At 43.5% G+C, this 25,391-nt stretch overlaps 1 protein-coding gene across 1 annotated transcript in view; it reads right to left on the bottom strand.

Moving 5' to 3' along the window:
- tmem108 (transmembrane protein 108) overlaps nucleotides 1-25,391 on the bottom strand; it is a 45,173-nt gene that overhangs the window by 18,694 nt on the left and 1,088 nt on the right. The gene's annotated exons all lie outside the window — the stretch shown is intronic.

The raw sequence follows: 25,391 nt of genomic DNA, 5'->3' as shown, positions 1-25,391 counted from the left end.
AGCTAAACATGCACAAGGATGAGGAAGAAAATGTTCAGCTACGTCATTGCTTTGTGTTTGTGTGGATGTTGGCTCGCAAAACTTGCTAGCAGACATGTTAAAAGAAATAGCTTGCTAATAGAAAACTAATCATGTAATAAAATTTGTGGGGACATGAGTATCTGGGCTATTTGTCTGTCTTGAAGAAGGTTAGTTAGGGCAAATTGGAAAATTGGGAATTTTTGAAAACTTTGTTGATAGTGTACCTGCACTATCAAAACAAAATTCACAGCATCAAGCTATATATGATGGTAGCTAGGTCAACATCTATTAAGCTAACAGCTAACGCTAGAGCATTGGTTTGTGTCTGTCTGGATGCTAATTTTGCAGGGCTAGTTAACAGGCAGCTAATGGAAAAATAAACCTGATAAAGTAAACATTACTAAAAGGTTAGCCATTTAGCTCGCTAACTAATAAAAAAATGTGGCAGGAGAAATTCATTTACGTTTGGTGTGTTGTCTTCACAAAATAACAAGAACAACATTATTAAGCACAACTTGGCTGGTTATGATGAATTAAAAACTGTTGAATAAACAAGGAAAACAAGGCAGGACAGACACAAAAGAGGAGAAACACTGAGCAACCTAACTGATAATAAATGTGATAATATTTGTATGATTGCTTGAAAGTTTATATTTATATAGTATAGTAGCTAGTTTAACTCATTCAGCTACAACACTTGCCTGGGTGTTGTCTATGCTAGCCTTGTTTATAAAAACTGGTTGCTAATAGACAAATAAATAAAGATTTGTGTCTCAGTTTTGTTGAGTTTTTTGTTGCTGATGTTTCTCCTCCTGGCTCAATTTTCCTATTCCAACACAGAAATAAAGAATGAAGTGAATGAAAACAATGATGTAAAATAAGCAAATAAATTGGCTATCAAGGCACACCTTTGAGATGACAAATGCACAGAATTTTGTTCATGTCCCAAGTGTTTAGAAAATGAAAACAGAGATCCTCGCCGTCGTGCCGCTCTTAACTCACGGCTTTGACTTTAATGGTGTGGGCTCCGTCGTAATATAGTGCGAGTAATTGCAAAAGAGATGAGGCTGCAAGAATACAGTAGTACCAGCAGAAAATTAGTTTTTCTCAGCTTCACATAAGAAGAACCGACACTGGCTGCCACCGTCCCAAACCCCACCTCACATTCACTCAAAGCAAGACCACAATGCTACAGTGATAACACCTCCAATACCACTGCAGCTTTACTCGTTCTCTGCGCTTTAATTTTTTTCTTCTTTTTTTTTTTGCTTCATGTTCCTGGCCTAATGAGCTCAATGGCAGGGTGCGAAGAGAGCAGCTGAGCCTCTCCATGGTGATTACACCTCATCAGCGCTGCCAGGCCAACGCAGGCTCATAGACACGCTCTTTAATTTGGAGGGCACAAGGGGTGAGGCTCGGGGAAGGTGGGTTGGGGGAGAGTAGAGATAGTCACAGGGAGCGTTTCATTTATACTTGTTATTACAGAGCAGAGCAAGGTTTTTGTGGAGAAGGAGGACAAGCTGCATGGACAAAAAGACAGGCCGCTCAGGCCTCCTGCTGGGGGACTGAATCATTCTTCAGCTCTGTGCACACATGCAGGTTAAAGATAATACAGGATGACAGTCAGGGTCGCAGCATTGCCACAACTGAAGGCAAGATGAGAGGCTCACTGGCAGGTGCTGACAATTTCGTTGCTGCAACACTTAACGCTCACCCAACAACACAGAAACCCGGATTCAACATTGTAGCTCCAATACTTGTTCGCAGATGTGAAGCTGGTGAGGAATCATGTCCTTGTTTAAGGGATTCCTACTGGGTGGGTAGGGGACCTGCATGGAGGTGGAGCAGGTCTGCAATGAGACAACTGTGTGGATGCAGCAGGAGTGCCAACATACAAAGGGCTCCAACAACAACAACAACAAAAAAATGCTTGTCTGGCAAAAAAAAACAAAGCCTGGCTGAACCATATGTGATGTTATCCAGCAAAGCACTAAGTATTTACACTGTTTACCTCTCGATTGAAAACTTTCCACACCTGAAAAACACTTCCTTTTTTAACCTCTTTGCAATGTTTTGCTGCCTGGTAAGCTTCAAACTGTATGTATGACTCAAACCAGAGTTCCAGGATCATACGTGAAGCAGCATACTCCCACCTATGCTGCCCTTTGTGTTGTTTTTTTTTTTTAATGCAGTGCTGTTCATTCTCAATGCCCTGTAAGACCTGGAGGTTAGGAACTTTGTGAATTGTATGTGTTCATGCAGAAAGTGTAAAGAAGGCAACTCCATGTGTATCCACGAGGGAAGATGGACGTCTACATCCTCTCAAAGCCAACAATAGAGTCAGCAGTTACAGGAACTGCTGTGCATAAGGAACTCCAAAGAAAATAGGGAAAATGCAATATTCAGCCTGTCTCCATCTCCCAAAAAAGAGAAACAATAGAACAGCAATAGAAGGATTCAAAGATGTACAAATGCATCATATGTTTTTTCTGCTTTGTAGTCAGTCAGTTCAGCACGTTGCACATAGCAGCCAAGCTTCCGACTGGAGAGGGAAAAAAATTGCATGGCAACTGACATGCACACAGACAGCAGCTATCACCATGGCAACCCTAATAGTACATTATATTCAAATTCATTCACAAGGACATTTCGGGGCTCAAACAGAAATGGGGGGGGGGGAAGAAAAAAGGAGGACATTTGGACTTAGAGAAACCATAGGCAGAATGTAGAAATCTGCTTGTCTTGGTACCGGGACTTGGTACAGGCTTTGTGTTTATGCTCCTGCTGACAGGCCCTGGTCCCCGAAGGTCCCAGACTGCAGCTGTGAATAGTGTGTCTGGAGGGGGTGCAGACTAGAGGCCAAAGCCAAGGTCGCCCGAGATGTCACAATGAAATAAGCCTGTCACTCCATCTCTGCGTGGCCACCAGCCGCAGGGATAACAATGCTTTTAATTTTGGACTTCCCTCCATTCTGCGGTTATGTATAGGAGTTGTGGCAGCAGGCTGGCTTCTTGCCCACAACGGCTGCAGCCTCAGAGCTTTTCCATAACGAGAGAGGAGGAGGAGGGAAGTGTGGGAGTTGACGACGACGGTGTGAACTATAGCGTTGTGTTCTCACAGTCGACTGATAACTGGACCTGCAATCACAACTGTTCCAACTGAGGCTTTTCTTCTTGATGCCACACTCTCACGCTTTGGTTTAGGTCTTTTTTATGAACTGGAGGGAGCTGTCTGGGGATGGAAGTACAGAATAAATAGAGTGTTAAGTGTGAAAGCTGTGGCTTTGAAGTAATTGGACAGAGACATGCGGCAAAATATTGTGATGTATAAAGGCCAAGAAAACTGGCAACTGAAGCAACACTATCTCTGCTCCCTTGTGAGGTCCTAATTCTTTAAAGTAATTTCTTAAAATGTTTAACTTTTAGTATTTACAGCACACTTAGAGCAGGATCACAGTGGATCACATAAAAATATGGTTACATCAGTGGTGAATTCATTACATCAAAGCAAAGACTTGTTGTGATCTCAGAGTGTTTAGCTCATTTTCAAGTTGTGTGAAACCAACTTCCTGCAGCCATGCCCTTCCACAGAGACCCAGGGGACATGCCTGTACAGAGGGCGACCATTTTTCCTTTGATGCTGTTCCACCCTTTGATGGAAATCAGCAAACAGTCCCTGATAGCGCTGTGGCTGCAGTCTCGCTCTGTCCATGTGTTTCTTGTGTTAATGCTTATGAAGCCCCAACCTGGCAGAGATTGGCTGTAAATCAGGAGTAAAGCTCTACCTTTCATATGATGGCAACAAATCATCCAATCATGCCATCCTAGGAAAATATGTGTACCTTTGAGGGTGGCAAAATGACCAAATGCTTGGCACCATCATGTAAGACTGTGGCTTACTGTGCAACAGGGAAGCTGATTACTGATTACAGCTAGAAACAATTCTATTATGAAACCATTTTTCGTCAGTGGGAGGGTTAAAATCCAGTGCCGGTGACTCAAGCACAAGAGAGACTCTGGGGCTTTGATAACTTAATTGTCCAGCCAGGATACACAAAACAACTGAATGATTACAAGTATTGATTCGATGCAACAACAGGCCTAAATTAAATGCAAGCAGCAAGACTACAAAGCAGGAATAGGTTTCCAGGGAGCTTTCTAATTCTTCCATCCCTGAAGGCGGCCATATTGCTGAGTCACTGTGGTGAGCTGTATGTGAGGGCTGTCAGTCGTGGCCCTGGATGGTAAACCTGGCAGGATGAGTTGCGGATGCTGCGTCACGAAGGCTGGCAGAGGATGTGCAGGTTATCAATCAGCACCATCGCTCCCCTCAGGCCCTGCCGGCGGTACAGCAACGCACCAGCCATTAAAAGAACATTAGGCTACCAGCATGCCGTTCCCTCTGACTGTAGCACCGGAGGAGATGCATCACCCTCCCTGTCCTGGCCAATCACTGCTGTACGTCACCAGGTTACATAAACGCAGGAAATGTGAAAAACACTGTGCGTGTTCTGTGCATGAACCTGAGAAAGTCAACAAATATTGTTTCTTTAAAGAAGCTCTGAGGAGTTAAAAAGCCTTTATGCGTGCACAATGCTTTTACTACTGATGGAATAATCACATGTGGAACAAGTCGGAGCTCCTCAGAGGAAAAATGTGCATATTTTAATTTACTTTATTTCTCTGTTATTGGTATATCGTCCCTAAAGTTTTGGGCCATATTTCGGCAAAATACGGTATTTGGATCACACTGAGCACACAGACGGGCAGCAGAGATGTGGATTTTACTGCAGTAAAGGTTTCAGAAGCTTATACTGAGAATTTTATTTTATTTTTCTATGTGAATCTGGGTCACTGGTGGAATCTGTTGTAAAAAGCTGTAAATCCAAGCTGACGGCAGCTAGATGCCGTCCTACATGAAGGAGCAAGATGCAACTTTTCAAAGCAGTCTTTTAAGCCTACAGGATGCGAATGTTTGATATTCAAAACTGTGCTTGTGTGTAAAGTCCCCTGGTTCCAGACCTGTGGATTTGTGGACTCAACAACTTTTTTTCAGCTATTTAAAAAGGTCCAGTGTTGTTTCCACTGGTTGTTGCAACAGGTTGCTGTCAGCTGACTGACAGAAAGCCTTCAGGGCACGCATACTGGAATTACGTTGGCAGGATGGATGCTTGCCTCCGACTGGTGACGTCAAAACCTCTTCCAAACAGAAAACCTGAGTAATAGTGATGTGAAACAAGACAGCAATTCAGCCTGATTATTAAGCTAAAAGGGAGTCCCGCTAACGAACACCTGCTGCATGCACATAAAGCATCTACAAACAAATCCCCTGATATGAAACAGTTAACAAGAAAAACGCCTCCAGGTTTATGTTCATATGTCTCCGGTGGCAGCATCATGATTATACAGATGGATTTAATGTGCTCAGCGAGCAGGCTGTCAGCTCAAGGCTCTTGGCTATAGATCCCAGGTCAACATATTTTAAACTGTATCAGTAGAGAGAAAGCAGGACAGTGCAGCGTTAAAGATGATGCGCTGTCAATAGTCATTAATGTAGACAGAGCACAGCACAAGAGCAGGATCATACTTTTCTGAGTATGTGTTAGTCACTGGTATCTCAGATCAGATCAGCCCTCTTTCCTCATTGTCATACATGCCTTCACACAGAATCTCAGCTGCACTCTCACATCACACCGACAATGGAGAAACCTACTGTAGCTCTCGCAGGATGAATGAATCCCTAACTCGTTCAGTGGAGAACTCCCACTCAGGAAGAGCAGTGCTCAGGGGCAACTGAGGAGGAGTTGAACAGCATCACCGGTCTCTTCATTACTCAACACACTCGCAGGCAGCCAGGACCAATGACTGAAGCAATTTATCAGAGGAATCATGGCCACAGCCCTATCTGTAGGTGTGTGAACACATGTGAGACACAGACAGAGAGATAAATGGTCGTCAACTAGATCTCCTGCTTATTTGTACAGCTGCTACAGAGTCCATTTACGAGAAGATAGTTTTAAGAATGAGCTTCCTGTGCACTTCAGAGCCGTTTTATATCTCCTGTTACATGTCCAAGTCAAGTCTAAGCTCTGTCAAAGCAGGTTCCAAGTCCTTTAGGGCCACTCCGAGTCAAGTCAGAAGTTAGGGCTTTTGCTTTCAAGTCACAAGTCATGTCGCAAGTTCTTTAGGGTCAGTCCAAATCAGGTCATAAGCAGGATCTTACCAAGAGTTCAAGATTCAAGTTAGGTCTTTAGTCTTAAGTAAGCCATGTCTCATGACAGTCAAGTCCAAATCAAGTCTTAAGTCCTAATTTCTGTGACTTCAGTCAGATCCAGAACTATGTCCCAAGTCAAGCCTTAAGCCATATCTCACAGAGATCAAGTTGAGGTTAAGGTCTTTTTTTAATTTCAGCACTTAAGTCAAACCCAAGTCTAAATGTAAAGTCTTAAGCCGAGTGACATCCCAGTCAAGTCTCAGATTCTAACTTTGTTGACTGATCTCCAGCCCGAGTCTCAAGCCTTAGTCTCAAATCAACTCTTTGAGGAGTCGAGTCTCAAGAAGTCTCAAATATGTCAAGTCCCACGAGAGTTAAGTCCAAGTCAGTTCCTAAATAGTAATGTTTTAAAACAGAAGTCTGACTCAAATTTCTCGTCTTCAGGGAGTCAAGTCTCATGTCCTCATTTGGTTCACTTAAACACACAATATGTAATATTTCCACATTAAAATGTCTAAAAATGACAAGACCTATGACATATTTTTGGTTGAGTTGTGTACTTACATTATCCCCAATATCTCCAACAATGTTCAAACCCAGAGAAATTCAATTCAATGTTATTCAAGGTGCGTTTGATTTGGTCGCCTCTAATGGCAACACAGGAAATACCAGATGATACATCAGAGAGTGAGGAAGGAAGTCGGTGAACGTGACCAAACACAACCTGAATAAAACTTAAATACATTACCTCATCCGTGAACATTTGTGCCTGAGTCACATCAGATGGATTTTCATCAACAATGGTGGTTGTTTGGCACTGAAGACAGGCAGGTGAACAGGCTACTTCACAACATCATTTAACTACGACTTCTGTTTTCACTGTTTTGATTGAGAGACCCCAAACCGAAGAAATGATGTACAATGTGTTCAATTTAGGTCTTCAGGTGCTCAAGTCTCAAAGGAATCAAGTCCAAGTCAAGTCTCAAGTCTTCATTTTGTCAACCCAAGTCTGACGCAAAGTTTCAAAACTGAAGTCAAGTCCAAGTCTTCAATTTTCAAAATTCCCAAATCGAATTGAGCCAGCACTTGTACTTTCTATGCTCTTTTAAACTGTGAGAGAAGATGTCAGACTCGGGCTATCACACTGTATCACACTGGGCAGTCATTAAAACCAAGGGAAGGCCAGACTGTGTGACAGATTCGGCAGGGGATTGAATCAGTGGAACAAAAAGTGAGACAGGTAACAGAGCCCCAGGGAGGAACCTGACAGACTAGTTATATCACTGGAAAGAGGACACCACAGACTGAATATCAAGCACTTGGAATGATTGAAGGATGAATGCTGTCAGCGGATGCATTTGATTAGTGTTGAAGTTAGACCGGACAGGCCGACAGCACACAGGAAAAACTTTATCGGTGAAGTTCCCTGCGTTTTCGTGCCCGCGTTTGTGTTTGGTTTGACATTGTGTTGCGATATTGGCAGACAGTGAAGAATCAGAGTAAGAGCTCCATTACAGAAGATACAAATTTGCCAACTAACAAAAGCCTCATTTGTCAAAATCAGGGAACGGAAATAGAAGAAACAGTTTGAGAGAAAGTGAGCACAGCAAAAAAGCAAAATTACAGCACTTCGTCACAAAGCACCTCAATGTACTGAACATCACAGACAGATAAGCTGTTAGACGATGTCCAACACTGAATGCAATTTGATGGATTTCTCCTATAAGACCTCCCAAGCTGGTGATATTTGGCTTTTTTGTTATTGACGGTGCAGACACACTCATACACCTAGAGACATCAAGACCTGTATTACCTGCAATTGCTCTGCACAAGCTTATTCTTTCTCTCCGGAGAGAGTTCTTGAGCCAGGCAGTAAAGGATCAGACATTGGGATGCAGCTCACCCTCCCTTCCACTGTCTGAGTCGTAAATATCCTCCTCTCTATCTCTGTCTCCCTGTCTCCCTCTTTCTTCTTTCTGTCCTTATTGGACCCCTGACTGAGTGAGTGAGTGACTGCTTCTGCGAGCAGCTCGCCGGTGATGACGAGTTGTGTGAAACTACAGCGTGTCACGTCCCACTATGCTTGTCACAACCGGTAACACAATCATAGAACAACATAGGTGAAAGGGGCTCAGGATGACAGCTGAATTTAGCACACTTACTGGATGCATAATGACACTTGTCATTTGGTTTCGGTGCACTGGTATACACACAATCCAGACACTCATGGAAACGCCATGTTGTAATGCATCCCAGCTCTGCAGATGTAATGTCAGAGCAACTCCACAGCATGTCCCTATTCGAAAAAATAATATTGAGGACTATTCAATCCTAATACACTTCTTTGAATAGAAATATTTGATCACGAAAGAGATCATTTGACAGATAAAGTTGATATGTATGCAAAATTACATTGAAAAGCACCTACAGAAAATGGCATTAGCGCTTTCTAGCAGCATTTGATCGATAGGAGGTTGCCTCGTTTCAGACTGTGCTGTTCAGAGGGGATGTCTGATTTGTCGACACATTTTCCTCCCTCCTGTTTGTGGTTCTGCACTAACAAAGTGAAATAAGGGTGCTGTCTGGACAAGGCACTGCTTATAGTTTTGTTCACCAAAAGGGAAACAGCAATGGAGTCAGAGCAGGTCAAAAGGCAGGATGAATAATGTAAAAAATGACCTTTACAAGGTTTGTGATCAGAAGCCTTGAAAATAAGCAAATAATTAGACTGCACATGGAGCTAAGTTAAGCAGAACGCTGAAATGAAAACATGGCCCTCTCTTTGCCCTGTTTTGTCTTTCAGATCTAAAGCGCCCGGGGAAAAACATTTGATCAAAGCCTCATCTTCAGTTTCTGTCTCACAGCCAGATCTCCAGACCGTTACATCTCACGGTGCGGCTGGAAGCTGTCAGGCCGACAGACAGATTGATATGTAAAGTCTGCCGCTCTAGCTTGGCCACATTGATTATCGGACCAGCGCCACTGGATGAGGCCACAGTAACGGGTAACAAGCACATAATCCTCCACGTAATAGCTGTCAAAGATCTAAATTTACACCAGGAAAATAGGCTCGGAGACCTTTGATGAAGTATTTGACCTCATCAGTCAAAGATATTATCGCCGCTGGATAGATACCGTACACCTCTGTGGATTCTTCTTCTTTCTTCAACTTCTAAAACATAAGTTTCCCTTTTAGAAAAACTATTTTTTCTCGGCTAATATGGTTTTGACTACAGCTTTTGATTTAGCTTCCCAGAGGCTGAGAAAACCAGTAGGCTGAGTGTCTGTTCGGTGATAACTTTCATTGCTGTGCGTTCTCCAAACACGGATCCCTGGCAGGCTCGGGATGATAGAGTAAGCATAAGAGCGCGGCTGTCTCGCTCCCTGAAGCCGGGAGACGTCAGAAGGAGAGGCTGCTGCCGCTCAGGAAAGTGATCTTCAACAGGGGTTCTAACACAAGGCTTGATGTTGTAGAAAAGCCCCGAGCTGCAGGGCCTTTCTTCTCCTTCATCTCCCATCTCTCTTTGCGCCCCACTTCTTTAATGTCATGTCACGCTTTCATCCGAATAAGTATCTTCCTCTTCCCCTTCTCTTATCTTTACTTCAGGCTTCAGCTTCATGCTCCGAGTTCCTTGAACCAAAAAGAGTTTTAAAGCTACCAGGGGTGAGGCATTTTGCTGGCAAATGGGAATTTTAAAAAAAATAAAAATAAGGAGAATTATTTAAATACTACCAACCAACAAGTAAACTGGAAATTTCAACCTTTATTATCAGCATATGAGATGCTGACTCTACAATATTATTTTGCATGGATTGGATGCATGGATTTCCAAGTATTTATCAGTTTTCCATCATCTGTCACCTTTTTCCAGGTTGGGTTGCACCTCCTGTTACATTGTACACAGGAATCAACGCCAAATTTCCTTCTAATTCAAAGCTTTTAAATTTAAAGCAATTTAAAGCTGGACCAAGTTAACAATGGGTCAAAGTGCTATATGTAATGTGAAAGAAGCTGCTCATAGTCACAAACTGACAGAAACTTAGCACTCAACTCTGCAGTTTCCCTCAGATCTGTGCAGCGTTTTAGCATCTTTCAGATCAACATTTTACGGTCTTTAACGTTACTGTTGCAGTTCACGCTCACCACTCTCATAAATGTCATTTTCAGCAGCAGCAGGTGGATGTGTTCATGAAAAAGTTGTTCAAACCAACTACACGCTTTCTGCAAGGCACCAAACAACAGACAAACTAAGCAACTAGCTTGTGTGCAGCTAGAAGCTGGTTGCTAGAAGCATGACTGAAAATGAATGCTAATGTTGCTCCGTGTCTCCTGAACGTAAACAGACAACTGTTTGCTTATAGTTTCAGTATAACAAATTTATTACGTGATACTATGTCAATGTTTGGCATTGAGTGTCTAAAAAAACAAAAAAGCAATTAACACAGCTTAAAAAACAGATACTTTCATTTGCAATGCCTCCAGTGTGAGTACACTTCAAACACAGTGAGAGTAAGGATATAGTGAGCTATTTTCATTCATCATGCAAATGTCAGCTCACAAAAGGAAAGGGCAAGCTATTATTATGACTGAGGAGTGACATTTTTTTAATGGAGAAATTGTCAAAACGCATGTAAGCTTTACTTGAGCACTGGAAAGAATTCTGACAAACAAAGTTTAACACAAGACTGACAACAGACTCAGAGGAAAATTCAGGGCCGCATGCTTGAAATACAGACGGGAAGCATTATTGTCTAATTCTACTGTATTTTTTTAATGAATGGATTTCTATAACAAAAGAAAAGCTAAAATATACACGATGTCCAAAACTTCTGACAGGCAGATATATCTGTTGGTGTGTACAGTAGTGGTGGAGGTCAGCACCACATCAGATTTCCTGTAAAGCCGGTGACGTGGGTGTCCTCCATCTGACAACCCGTCTGCAGCAGGTCGAACACCTGTCACACCTCACTTTCTGCCAATGGAGGTGATGGCCGGCCTGCTGGTGGCCAAACTGCCCTTCAGGGAGAGCTGACACAGTTTGAGAGTACCCACTGTCAGAAAAAGAGTGACTCAGCTGGAGAAGCTCAAAACCGCTCAACGTGACTCAAGATACAGTTATTTATTCTGTATTTCATTCAAAGGTTGAATGACTAATTTGTTGATTTTCACTTAAACATTCGAGTGGGGAATTAACTGCAGCGCATAACCTCACCAGGGGAAATTTATGTGTGAATATGCTTTTAAAATTCACAGATAGGAACTGCAAGAGAGAAGCGATGCCTTCCTGAATAAGAGCCTGCACATTCGCCTCCTTTTGAACAAACTATTTTCATATCATGATCAGACTTCTCAAATAACTTCAACACAGGATGAAACATGGTGGAAGAATATCTGCAGCTCTCCAGCCACAAAGAGGAAATATGCACAGACTGAATGAAGAATTCATCATTAGAAGAAGAATCTATTAGGGAAGGCTTCCACTAAAGTGTGAATTTTGCCTGATGCAACTGTAAATTAGGATTTTGATTCATGAATGTGCTTGGTTTTCCTCCTTCAGAGGACTTTTTTTATATCTGTCAAGGCTTGGAAAACGGTTAGCAACCTCGATGGGACATCCCATCCAATCACATCTCACTGTTCAATCTGTTCTCCGCTCTGATTGGTGAGGCAGAGGGTATTTTTAGCTCCAGATATTCAATAAAAGCACACACTTCTCCAGAGATTTTAAATTGAGACAAACAGACAAGCCAACACCACGGTAAAATAGCATGACACAGCAGTAGCGATGCAACGCCAAGGGTGCCGTCAGCCACCATCTATCCTCCAGCCCCACAGTGGGCTAACTCAAGACCTCCCTGAACGCACCTTATCTCCTTACACCGAGCAGGTAAAGAAAGTCAGCCATGCTTAATCACAGCGAGCAAGAACATAAGCACAGGCTTTGATACACTGAGTCAAAACTTTGAGCCCAGTGAGAGTAGAAGTACTATTAGTGCACTGCAGCACAACTCCTGCAACATTAACCTGAGAAGGACCATTTGTCAAAGTGCTTCCCACTGGAAGTCCCCTACATGAAGCTGGTTCTGAGGGGAGGAGAGTTAGCAGTCTTAAGACTCGTCCGCTGACCTCGGAAGAAACGGTGACTCATGCGTCGATAAAGGTTAACTGCACTGACATCACATCCAGAGAAGCTCTGATGAAAGGATGGATGCTCACGTATGAAAGAGGGACGCAGTTCCTCAAGTTTAAATGATTCATGCCCCCCCACAAAGTATCGCGTATGAGCATTAAAGCAATATTATTTGGCTTGAGGGTGAGAGATTAAAAATGTAGTGGTGCGAGTTGCACCCTCTGGACCCTGCTCTTCTAGGTTTTACTTAACGCAAAATAAGACGCCCGGGGTTGCCACCAACATAGAGGGCATAATACCATAAACAAGCTTAATCCCTTCAAATCAACATAATAGATGTAACAGGGCGGGACAACATGCTTATTTCAACATGCTGAGGGTTGAGGGCAAAAACACATTCCAGGCTGTTTGAGTCGTGTCTGAGCAGCCTGAAGCCTGATGGGACACAAGTTATTATTATCATAAAAGATGCTGCCAAATTTAAGATTAATGCAATAGAGGAGCAGTTCCCGCCTTGGGGGCCATCAGAGGGGTCGTGGCAAAACAACTGGATCTTTGACGAAATAATCTTATCAATTACTAGCTTCATTTCTAATCAGGAACAAGAGATGTGGCACACAAAAAAAGCTAGTTTTGAGATTATTTTTGTCAAACACATTAATTCCAAAGCCAAGACTGAATTTTCATCTTCCTCAGGTCTCTGAAATGTTTCAGATGAAGCAGTGTGAGAAGGAAACATCACTCTGGTTCAAAAACTCAGACAAACGCAACCTGTGACAAGTGATCTAAGTAGACTTTGCTGGAAACAAACCAAAAATTTCGGAAATCAGAAAGCATCTTTTACAATTGAGACTTACGTGCAACTAAGGAAACTGAGGTAACTGTAAAAGGAAATAACTAACTTAGGAAATACTTTTGTTCCAGAACAATACTCTTAGTGAATTCCATTGCCTATTGTCACATGTTTGTTCCCTTACATCTTGAAATGCATATCTTTCCTGTAGACATACGATCTGAGTAGCTCAGGAGCTATGTCCGGAGCAGGACAGGAAACAAGGCCCTTTGGTGCCTTCAGGAATGTCCATGAGGTAGACACAGCAATCCTGCGCCATACATGAGAATTTGCATTGGATAGGACGTCATGCATATTGTGTCTCTCCATTTCCTGTCTCAGGTCATGGGCTGCAAACATGCATTCTGCTGAAACAGTAAAAGCACACACCTCTAGAGTACAGGAAGTTCCTCGCTCTACACACACATTCCTAATTTTACCTCTTGACGCAGCCTCTTGTGCGGTGACAATGGCAGGAACGAAAAGCAGCAGGGAAGGATGTTTTTTGGAGGGGGGGAGCGTATTGTACCTCGTTTCCTTGAGCAGTGCAGCAGAAACCGCTGAGAGCCAGCTGGGACGAGAGAACGAGAGGAGCAACATCCGTAGAGACGTCCAAGGTCCAGAGATTTCCCGCCCGGCGATGACCACGTGTCCGGAGATGGAGGGAGAGATGTTGTATTGTTCTCCTCTCTCCTCCTCCTTCGCCCCCACCCGCTCCATCCCCCACTATTAGTGAGACGGATTAACTCCAAGAGCTGCTAGTCCTGAGAGTGTCTGGCTCGCTGTATGCAGACATGCACACACACACACACATTGCATCAATTAAGCCTTCTCCATGTGATTCAGGCTGACAGACGAAGGCAGATGCACTCTACAAAAACATGACAAGGACAATTGGCCTGAAACTGGAGAATTTTCTCATGGATGAGCAGCCCAGTTGTTCAATTCTCCAACAAACTAAAGGCCTAATAAGCCAATTACACCAAGGCTAAATTGCATGTGGTGCAACACACACACACCAAATAATGCATGCATGTTTGTGTGATTGGCACACTCCAGAGGTGATTTAGAGTGATTGAGCTTGGAGTCTCCCATCCAGACAGGGGTGACCTTCTTCTTCAGCCACCACAGGAGGAAGCGAGAATAGACAAGGAGTGGTATTTGGTACGGAGCTGAAAGTGTAAAACCTGATGGAAAGGGAGCGCTGGCAGGCGCAGCTGTAAAGACTTGAGCCGACGCTCCCGGTGGCACTGGGACTGATGTTTACCTGGAGATGACAGAAGATATGGTGGCGTGGGGACCTGACATGGTTGACATTTTAAAGTGAGATCCTACTGAGGCCAGTCCAGTGGGAGCCCAGTTACAGCGGAGGAGGCGTCACTGGGGCAGAGTTGTGACACATTATTTGGATTAATATCACGGAGCAGACAGCACCCCGTGGTGCAAGTACTGCTACCAGAACAACAGCAAACCACTAATGGGATATATCAGAACTGGCAGACGTTGAACAATCTTGCGTGTCTACAGACCGGAAAAACCAAGTATAACACAGACAAGGACCATTTGTGAAGAAATATCTCTCTCACTCATTCTTTAACAAAACAAGCAATTGACAGTTTGCGGGATCAAGTATGATCCGATGCACCTGTTCCTGAATACATCTGAAAAGCACACACATTTTGGAATAAAAACTCAAAATGGCCTGCAAAAACTTTTTCTATTAAAGTGATTTAAATATGGCTGCATTACTATTTACATTTATTTATTTTTCCATGATTATTTGATGTTTATTCAGAAAACAGAAAAAATGACCATCACTGTCTGACCAACAATCAAAAATCCAAAAAGATTCACTTGCTTCATTTACGTACAAAGATTTAGAATTAAAATTAGAACTTAGAAGCAACAGATGATCATGTTTGAGAAGCTGGAACCACTAAATTCTTGATATTTTACCTTGAAAACAAGACAAAGAGTCCACATTAGCAGCTACGTGTGGCTGTGCTTAGGCACGTTGGTGCTTTGAGCTAAATGCTAACATCTGTATGCTAACAGGCTCCCAATGACAATGCTAGCATGCGATTTAGCAGGTAAAACGTTAACAGTCTTAGTTTAGCTAACCTAGTATGACACTTAGCAGCGTGCTAGCATGCTATAAGTAGAAGCTACACCGCTAGTGTGTCTTAAAAATAATTTAAAATTAACAAATGATAACCAAATTGTTGGTCATTGATTTTCTGCCACACGAATCAATCACTGAAGTACTGAAACCACCTGGAAACCTCCAGTTTCCAGTTTCAAAGAAACTGATTAATCACTGGTGACAATGACTGAGATGTTCAGTGAGAAACAGTTATTAATATCTTCTAGCATCCAAAAATAATCTGTGAAACTGGGCCACGCAGTTGATAATTGCTGTCCCGCTCACAGCATCAGGCCGAAGCACTGCGAGCAAAACAAGACAATTATTCTGAACCAGCCGTCCGACGACACTGAGGAAACCCGTCTTTCGTAACGCTAACACCCCTGAGCGAGGGCACACAAGCTATAAGAGGATTCGTGTGTTTTTATGTTGAGTAACTGCACAATGGTGGTTCTTTGCATTGAGCGTCGGTGTTACATTGAGCAAGTTTTATGCAAGAGGATCGCGGCATAAGCTCCTCTGAGGAGTGTAGCCTCAAAACCTGTTTGTAATTAATGTTGCTCCTATAGGTGTGAGAGTATGGTGTTCATATAAGAAGCTTTAGCATGGATTACTGTCAAACATGCAACATCCATCAAACATCTCCCACAGGTAGCAGAAATAATGAAGCAATCAGTGCAACCACTCAGCACGCTAATTACCAAAGCTAGCCCAGGACGCCCATCCCAGTATATCCAAGTGTACTTGTGTGTGTGTGTGTGTGTGTGTCACTTTTTAAAATGCTTTCCAGGAGAAAAATGTCTCACCGAGCGATGTTTAATTACCAGAGGATGGAGAGCTTTGGTTTGCCTGTGCCATCACTCATGGCTGAATTAATGAATAGGTAAACAGCAGAGGAACGTGCCAGACTCAGCATGGATTGGACGAGATCTGTGACACCACACACACTCACACACACACACACACACACTCAAACACACACAGTCAGCAGTGTAATATTATGGATGAAGTGGCGGTTCAACACTATGGCTGGCTGGAGATAGAGCTCAAGCTTCACAGAGTCTGTGATTAAGTGATAAACCACAGATGATACACGCCCCTCTGTTCTCGCATCCAACAGGTAACAGGCTGAACGGCAAGAAGAAAATGATGATGCATTTCATCAGGAAGGTCCATGGAGTTATCATAAATCTTCGTCTCCACCCATTGGGGGACAAATAAACACAGATGGGTGATGTAGCAAGGTGTTTTTCCCACCAATGCCCTCATTTGGTGCTTTGATGATGGCGGCGGCGAGCACTGTCCAACACATCAGACCAGAGAGAACGATCCCTCGTGCTCATATGGAAGCATTTGGATAAAAAAAGATACTAATCAGTAACATCTTAATTAATCAATAATTTCTTTTAAAAAAGGCCTTTTATTAATGTTAGACGACAGTTTTAGTTTTCAGTTCAGAAGCTCTACCTGGTTTATTTGTTTAAGTCATTCTCTACTATTATCTGCTTATTTTACATAATTCTCTACTTTTATGTACCTGATTTTAATTAATTGTAGTGCAAGTTTATTACATTAATTATCATTATTATTATTAATAGCTACATGTGATTTATTAAGTGACAATCTGACTTCACCTTGGGCTTCACAAAATTGTGACTTTCTTCGCTATTATATTATTTAATAGACTAATTGTCTGTTACAGTACAATAAAAAACCTTAAAGCTTCAAAGCCAACTCCTTAACCAGCAGTGTGTTCAGTTTGCTGCAAAGCTGTGCACCCACATGCATAATAATCACAAAAAGACTGTGAAAAATACCCATCACAATTTCCCAGAGCACCAAGTGCAAATTGCTTGTTCTGTGTGACCAAACGTCTAAAACACAAATATGTTAATTTTATGATGACAGACGCAACAGAGAGAAAAGCAGCAAATTGTCCCAGTTGAGAAGCTGGAGGCAGCAAATATTTGGTGCTTTCCTTGTGTGTGTAAATTGCTTTAAAAGATAATTGCTTATCAAATATCTTGCTGCTAAAGAGCTAGCAGCAAGATGCACTTAGCACCAGGCTGGAGGGACGAGCTTCCTCACTGCATCGTGGGATTCAAACCGCATCCAGTCCAAAGGCTGGAGAGAGACAAAACCCAGCCGGCGAAAAAACTGTGCCAGACAAAATGAATGTCAATGGCATTTCAGTGGCCTGTTTACGGCTATCGTAGTTAAATGTCAAATGCTCGGCCCTGCGGGGAGACAGGGCAGGCTGGGAGAGAATTTGCAGGTGTCTCTCCCTCCATCACTCCGCTGCCTCTCTCCTCTGTGTGATGTTGGGCATGGGACAATACGTCGGGATGAGCAGCAGGATCTATTATTAGTGGAGGAGTGAAGAATGGAGTGAGGGCCCAGGGGAGAGCAGGCGAGCCGGCCAAACCTCACAGACGTTATTTTAAGAGCTGCTGTGGTGACAGTTTCTGCAAAAGATGACTTCTGTGGACGCGGACGACAAAACTGTGGGTGCATCACAGCTTAAAGGGCGATTCCAGTGGCAAACATCACATTTAACCATGTTGCAAACCATGCAATGCTATGTTTTAAAACTTTGTGACCATTCGTTTCTCACGAATTTTAAAATTTGCTTAATTTTTCCTCTTACTCGTGTAATCTTGCATCTTGTAATAATGTCATTTAATGTTGTTATCCAGTCGACATTAACATTTATCGATTTTAAATTATTGTTGTTAGGGCCATGGGACAAAAAAATTGGTTGTGGGCCCGTATTGATCCCCTTTGTTTCTCACTACATTGTGCACACACAAATTTATCGAGTGAAATACACAAGAACAATTTCAACTGAAATAATAAAGGCTGTAGAACTACATTTTAACTCAGGGCGTCATGTTAGTTGATAATGTGATTTTGTGGTCCATATATCCTTAACATAGATGTTTGCAATTCATTCAGCTATAAACTGAAAAACCATTTTAGTAGCCACCTGTGGGTCTGAGGTGCTGGGGCCCGCTTCCCCAGACTGTTGTGATGAAACATTATGCAAACATAATGCTATGCTAAGCTAATTTCCTCTCTGCTCTAGCTCAGTAAGCAACATACAGACATGAAAGTGGCACCAATCTTCTCATCTAAGTCCCAGCAAGCAAGCAAATACATGTAATTCACAAAATGTGAAACTATTTCTTCAGAGATGATAACTTTAAGAAGGTAACATTTGCAAACAAACTGGTATGGCCCTTTAAGTCTGCAACTCTGTGTGCAAAGGAAACAAGAGAGGCATGGAATAAATCCAACAGCCAGGACATTTTAAAGTGCACTGCTTGACATAAAGCCAGACATCTGCCCAGTGGCCCAGTGGATTTCGTTGTTGCCATGTTGCTTCTTTCTGCTGCCAACGCTGCACTCACTCCAGCATCAATGTCCTCCCTCCACGACAATGCCACTGTCTCCATGGTGACGTAGCTGCCACAAACCACCACCCCTGCCGCCACTACAACAAGCGCCACAAACACATTCACACACACAAACATACCAGGCGAAATCCCACTGTGTCATTTTGCCGTCTTTTTTTAAACACCGCTCTCTGTATGGAAATTAATTTGCAGGGCCAACGCCTCGCTCCATCTTATTCAGTATTAATGCTGTCTCAGATTACTAGACAGCTTTCCAGCCCCCTGGGGCCACGAATCTCTGAGACTGGAGAGCGAGACGGAGGAGGAGAACGGGAGAAAAGCCACATAAACTGCCACCTAATTGAGGGTGACAAGTGCAGAAAGTTTCATATTTGAGGAGTTCTCCCAGAGGTGGTTAATGCGATGATAACAATAAAATGTCAGCTCCCATGTCACCTTTGGGCAAAGAAGACATCAGAAACATACTGTATCACCATCCTGGCCTGCATGCAAGCAGTCATGTAGTCTGACGCCCCTTTCACACATGCAGTCTAATCCCTGAAATGTTCAGGAGCATTTCCCGCACGGAGTCATGAGTGAGTGGGAGCGAGGTCCATATTCAGGGAAATCTACCAGGAGCTATGTGTGAAAGAGGCTCAAGGGTTCCTCAGAAAAACACCTTTTGTGTTTGGAGAGCATTTTGGCACACTCTGACGAATCCTCCTCCTCCTTCCATCTCCTTTACATTTACTTTTACCTCGTGTGACCTCGCCGAAGACTTGTCTCTCGCCTCGCCAAGCACTGTGCACGAGGAGCATCAGCCTCGCTGCTCTTCAGCCCATCAATCAGGCTCTCCAGCAGCCATGAAATGAGCCATATGCGGCACGGGCAGGGCGCAGAGTGAAAACAATGGTTTTATATACTCAAGAGCTCCAGATTTCCTTTCCTGGCATTCGCACTGCCTCAGCTTGGACTCAAACAGCTTGAAAAAGGGTAGCGTAAGTCACGAAATCTAATGCTGGCGTTGGCAAGGTGATTACAAACGCAGAGGGTGTGTGTATTTGGAAAAGAAAATGCTTCGGTTTAGACAGCAGAGCAGAGATGACCAAGCATTTAAGACAAGACAGGGGAGTTGTTCCCCCCGTCACCTCAATCCTCCACAACAATTAGTCGCTGACAGTGACATAGAGCTCAATAATAAGCTCCACCATGGGGAGGAGGCTCCTCAGTCCCCAGCATATGGTGGCACTTTAATCTGAAGCCTCTATCAGAAGAGTCTGGCCGTTATGCAAGCTTTGATTTGAACTGTTTGTATGCGCAAAAGCTTTGAAGCTAAAAACAAATGACTGCGAAGACAATTTGCTGTATTCAAAAAAATACAACTGACAAGTATTCACAAATTATAAATGAAAGGATCGTTCTGCTTTTTGGTTTTGCAAGAAGTTCAGCGCTGAAAGAAGTATCCAGATTGAAGAAGTTGCCAAGGAAACCAGAGACTGGAGGTTCTGCATCTCTTTTTTTAACTTGATAGAACAGCACTTTTCTGGGTGTGAGGGTGGCGATTTGCTTCCTCGCTAGCCGGGGTCACAACCTGCCATCCATTAGAGGCTCTCAGTAATCCCCATAGGTGAGCCCTGCCTCAGACCCCGTAATCATCAGGCTGACACCTGCTGCTTTTGTCCCCCTCCATCACATGACCTCCCCCCCAGGGGATGGCCGAGGCTGAGTTTGCAAGGGTAACATGTGCCCCCCTGGACTTCTCCTCTCACCGGGCCTTCTCATAATCCTATTAGAGCCAGTCATCTGCACTGAATTAAAAAAAAATGTGACGAATGATCCTAAAACACAAACCCTCTGTGTCCCGAGGAGTCCCTGTGTTTCACTTTTCACACGTGGGGTATGAGACGTGGGGTATGAGGCACATTTTATCCTTCTCCTGGACCTTTTTTTTTTTTTTTTTGGAAATTGTGTGACAAGACAGATTAAAGGAGCTCTCAGATGTTAACAACACAAAAGCTCCTCAAACTGACTGGAGGGAGAATGTGTAACCAGTAACTGCCAGGCTTAAAGGTCTTTCCTGCAAAAAACGGAAAAAAAAACCAAGAAGAAGCTCAAAGTTGTTTCATACACTGAGGGGACTAGAGTTAAGCCCAGCCTTATGACGTCCCTGTAGGAAACGGCACCAGAGATTGTTTTATGCCTTTGCACTTCAGAGCGTTTAGTATAGAACAAAAAACCTTTACATATCTCCACATATTTAGGCTGATTTTATTGCGTAATAATAAAATATTACAGCAACAGACTTCATATATCCTCCTTGCCTTGCCTCATAGGTTGTGTATACTTGTGTGTGCGCTATGCAACCCATAAAAGAATTATGGCGCAGCATGAGGGATCATCCTGTCGGCTGATATAAGCAGGACCACAAAGCAGCCGGTTGTTAAAGTTAAAGTTCTGAATGCAACTTTATTATATAAGTCTGTATGGTAAAGTATGTGGACACACAAACAAGACTAGTTTACAGCATAGGTTGCAGCTCTGTGAGAGTGCGTTCAGCTAAATGCTAACATCAGGATGCTAGCATGCTCAAAATGACAATGCTAACATGCTGATGTTTTGAAGGTATAATGTTTACCGTGTTAGTTCAGTTTGTTAGCATGCTCACATTTGCTAAAAACAGAGTACAGATGAGGCTGATGAGAATGTCATTAGTTTTCCAGGTGTTTGGTAATGAACTACTTAAAAAAAATGGACTTGATGATGGCACTAGATGGAAAGTCAGGGGATTGAAGTCCTTACAATTCATCCTGAGGTGAACATGAATGTCTGTAACAAATTTCATGGCAGTTTGTCAAGCAGTGGTTGAGAAATGTCACTCACAGTGGCGCTATAGGAAGAGTGCCACTGATGAGTGAAAATGCTGACCTGCTGATGGCGCTAGAGGAAATGACATTTCCTCTAGCGCCATCAGCACTAGAGGATCATCCCAAACTTTAGGATTCATCCTCTGGGCGCCATGAACATCTGTACAAAATGTTGTGGCAATCCATCCAACAGTTGTTGATACGTTTGTGCCGAACCATCCAATAGATGCTGAGATATTTCTAAATCCATCATTTCGCTTAAGATCGAATGTGTGGAAAAATGCTGATTCCAGCTTTGGCTCAAAATCTCCTTTTTTTCTCAACCCAAAGCTAAAAACAAGCCTTTGTGTGAATGTTAACTCTCTGGGGATCCACTGCACGTGCTCCTCAGCCTGCTGCATTAGCGCTATCCAACACGAACTAAAAATCCTGAGAGCAGCACTCAAAGGTCGCCTTACGTAACACATTCACGGCGGCTACTTCCTAAGAAGGGACTTATTGGGCCCTTTCACCTCTTGGGTCCCTCTTGGCACAGAGGGTGACCATCAGCGGGTGGAGGTGCAGATTGGAGTGGCATGGCTGCAGCTGAGGAATGCGAGGAATTCCCCTTGTAAACACCTCATGCTCGGACGGTCACCGCACCCTTATCTCCCCGTGCCCATCGCCCCCTTTAATCACCATAATGGTTGGTTATTCATTACCAACGCCCCCCTCTTCTTCTTCTGTCTGCTTTTCCTGTGGCCTCTGCTCGCTCAGGGCAGGTGGGCCTGCTTCTGCTCAAGGCTTTTGTTTACCTGAGGCACCACATGGTACATTATTCACTATGATACCCCCCAGTGGGCAAACAGACCCTGCTCTGATATTACTGTACACACTACAATGGCTTTCAAATGTCAACAACTTGAAAGAGAGGGTTTTTTTTCTCTTTCTGCACGACTAGCTCAGGCTCCTTCTGGTCTTATGGGAACACTCTTTGGCTGATAGGATCATAAGTGGCTGGGGGGGGGCACTTATTTTTCTTCTGGCTTGAATAGAGCGGTTTTCACTTGCTTTTCAGCGTGGCACCTCCCCCGTGGTTCCTGCATATGAGCCGGCTCTCAGCTTAAATGAAAGTCATTTCGAAAGCAGCTGAGGGCCTTCGTTAATACTGCGTGGCATTTAGGGAACACAGGAAGAGAAAAGGCGCAGGCTCACTTTCCCCCCTTTGCTAAAGCGAAATCCTGTTTTGGTCACTCGCCATTTTGGCCAGGCCGCAGGAAGGTGCGAAGTCCATGCCGAGCACATACTGTGGAGCATGAGGGGCCCGTGGGGGCTGCATTCCACCTCATGGCGTACCACTCTCTACCAGTCATGAGGGACGCTTACTTACAATCATGAAAGCCGCTCACGCTGCCATAGTCACATTCCCCAACAGCTTCCCGTCAGCTCTGACTTTCTGCTGCCACGCTCAGAAACCAGATTTTCCCATTTCCTCGAACTTCCTCGATACGTTTGTTTAAGGGAGGGCGGCCGCTCTGGATGGGAAAGCTGATATTTTCCGGGTGTTTTTCAGTGCTAACGTAGACTTTTCCTGACACTGCTGATAAGAGAGCAGCTGCGGAGATTGTTCTTGCTCTCTGAAAATTCTTGCGAATGTTGACAGTAGATATCACACCACACAGGAAGGTGTTGAAATGACCGACACACACTTTGGCCTCCATCATACAGAACAACAACAGGAGGAATTGGCAGGATTTGTCAGCAGGTGAAATGAAACATGTCCTCTTCATGCCGTTCATCTAGTCTTGACTGTATGAGCTTTCATGATGGTTTTTTGGGGAGTTTTTCCTTCACTAACTCAAGGGTCAAAGATCAAATTGCTTTGGTGTTTTAGCTCTGCTAGCATGGTGGCAATGCTGGTCCACCACTTTCAGTCCAGACTGAAATATCTCAACAACTATTGCATGGATTTTCATCAACTATTGTACAGACATTCATAGTCCCCATAGGATGAACCCTAACGAATTTGGCAATCCTGACATATCTTCGCAAATCGCGGCATATTTGTGGTTTTAAGTCGAATGTCTCTTGGATGGACTGCCATGAAATTTGGTAAAGACACTCATGTTTCCCACAGGATGAATTTTCACAACTTTGGCGATCCCTTAACTTTACCTCTCACACCATCATCGGGAATAATGTTCTGAACAAACAGGGGTATGTATGCACATCCGAAGCATATCACAGGTCAGGTAACAAGTGACAGTCCATGTCACATTAGTCTGACAAAGAGCAGTTGTTCTAAAAGTCTGAGCATCCTTAGCTGTACTTTAGTGCTAATTTGCAATTGTTAGCATGCTAGCACACAACACTAAGATGGTGAATATGGCTAACATTAGCTATATGCTAAACATTTTCCTCACAAAACAAAATTTTCCTCACCTACAATCACCACTAGCACCATCCAGTGATGGTGCTAGTGGTGATTGTAGGTGATCCCTAGCAATCCCTAGCATGCTAACACACTACACTAAAACGTTGCGTTGAATGTGGTTAACATTAGCCTATATGCTAAACATTTTCCTCACAACTTTGGTGATCCCATCAGGGCTAACCTGCAAATTTCTCTTTGGAGATGAATAAAGTATCTATGTATGTAACTCAGCACCTCAGCTGTACTTTTAGTGCAAATTAGCAACACGCTAAACTAAGACGGTGAACATGGCTAACATTACATGCTAAAAATCAGCATGTAATGCTAGCAAAGACTGCAGATTCTCATTGCTTGATAAATGAATTCAACAACTAATTAATTAGCTGAAGATTAATTTTCTGACAATCAACCAATTGATTAACGGGCTACTTGTTTCTGCACTAGTTTTTGGACAATATACTGTAATTAAACTTGACTTTACTTGAACTGTCATTCCAATTAAACTAAGTGAATAGTTGCTGGAAAAGCAAAGGATTAGTCGGAACGGGAATTGGTGACAAATGATTCATGATTGCACGATTTCTCTCTGGATATATGACTGGTCCGAGCATCGTGCCCAGAGAATAAATGTCCTCATTAATATCAAGTGCTTTGCTCATATGTTCCCTAATACCCATTCATGGTATCACAGCAGGTCAGCTCGCCCCGAGGAAGCCGTCAGCTACAGATGTCAATACCCCCGCTGACCCCTCTCCCTCCCCCCACCACTGCACACACACACGGCGCTGGAGGATTGTCCCCCCAGAACAAAGGAATGGGGGGTTTCTGCGGAGAACAGGCAACCAAACATTCCTGTCACAATGGCGAGAGTGGCCGGCAGGTTCAATTAGTGCACACTAAACTGTGCTCTGTAAGATCCCACTGTGCTTGGAAACAAAGCTGGAGCTCCACACTCCAATGGGGCATTTTGTGTCATCGTAGTCTTGCGTTTTAAGAGAGTCTCTCCTATTATCTGCTTTGTTGCTGCCATGTTGCCTGTGAAATAAAGCACTTGAAGGGCACACCGGGCAGAGATCTTCAAGGTGCAAGATTGATGGCTTTCAATCTCTTGGACAACTTGAAACTTTTTATGTTTGGAAGCAAACTGGTCTACCACTGCTGCGAACAACCCCGGACCACAGCCAGCCACTGCGAGGAATCTCCCATTAATCTCTCCAAGAATAAAGTGTCACCTAAAGTCTAATGAAACAGTTCAGAACACATTTCCTTAACTGGCCTTGATACCCCCCCCCCCCCCCCCCTCATCAGAGGAACCCAGCAAACTAAAAATGTAATTATTCCTAATCTTTCCAATGAAATCGTGCTTTTGGAGGAAGCAT

The sequence above is a fragment of the Chelmon rostratus genome, chromosome 20 (genome assembly GCF_017976325.1).
Source record: "Chelmon rostratus isolate fCheRos1 chromosome 20, fCheRos1.pri, whole genome shotgun sequence".
Lineage (NCBI taxonomy): Eukaryota > Metazoa > Chordata > Actinopteri > Chaetodontiformes > Chaetodontidae > Chelmon > Chelmon rostratus.
This window is presented reverse-complemented; position numbering and strand designations above follow the sequence as displayed.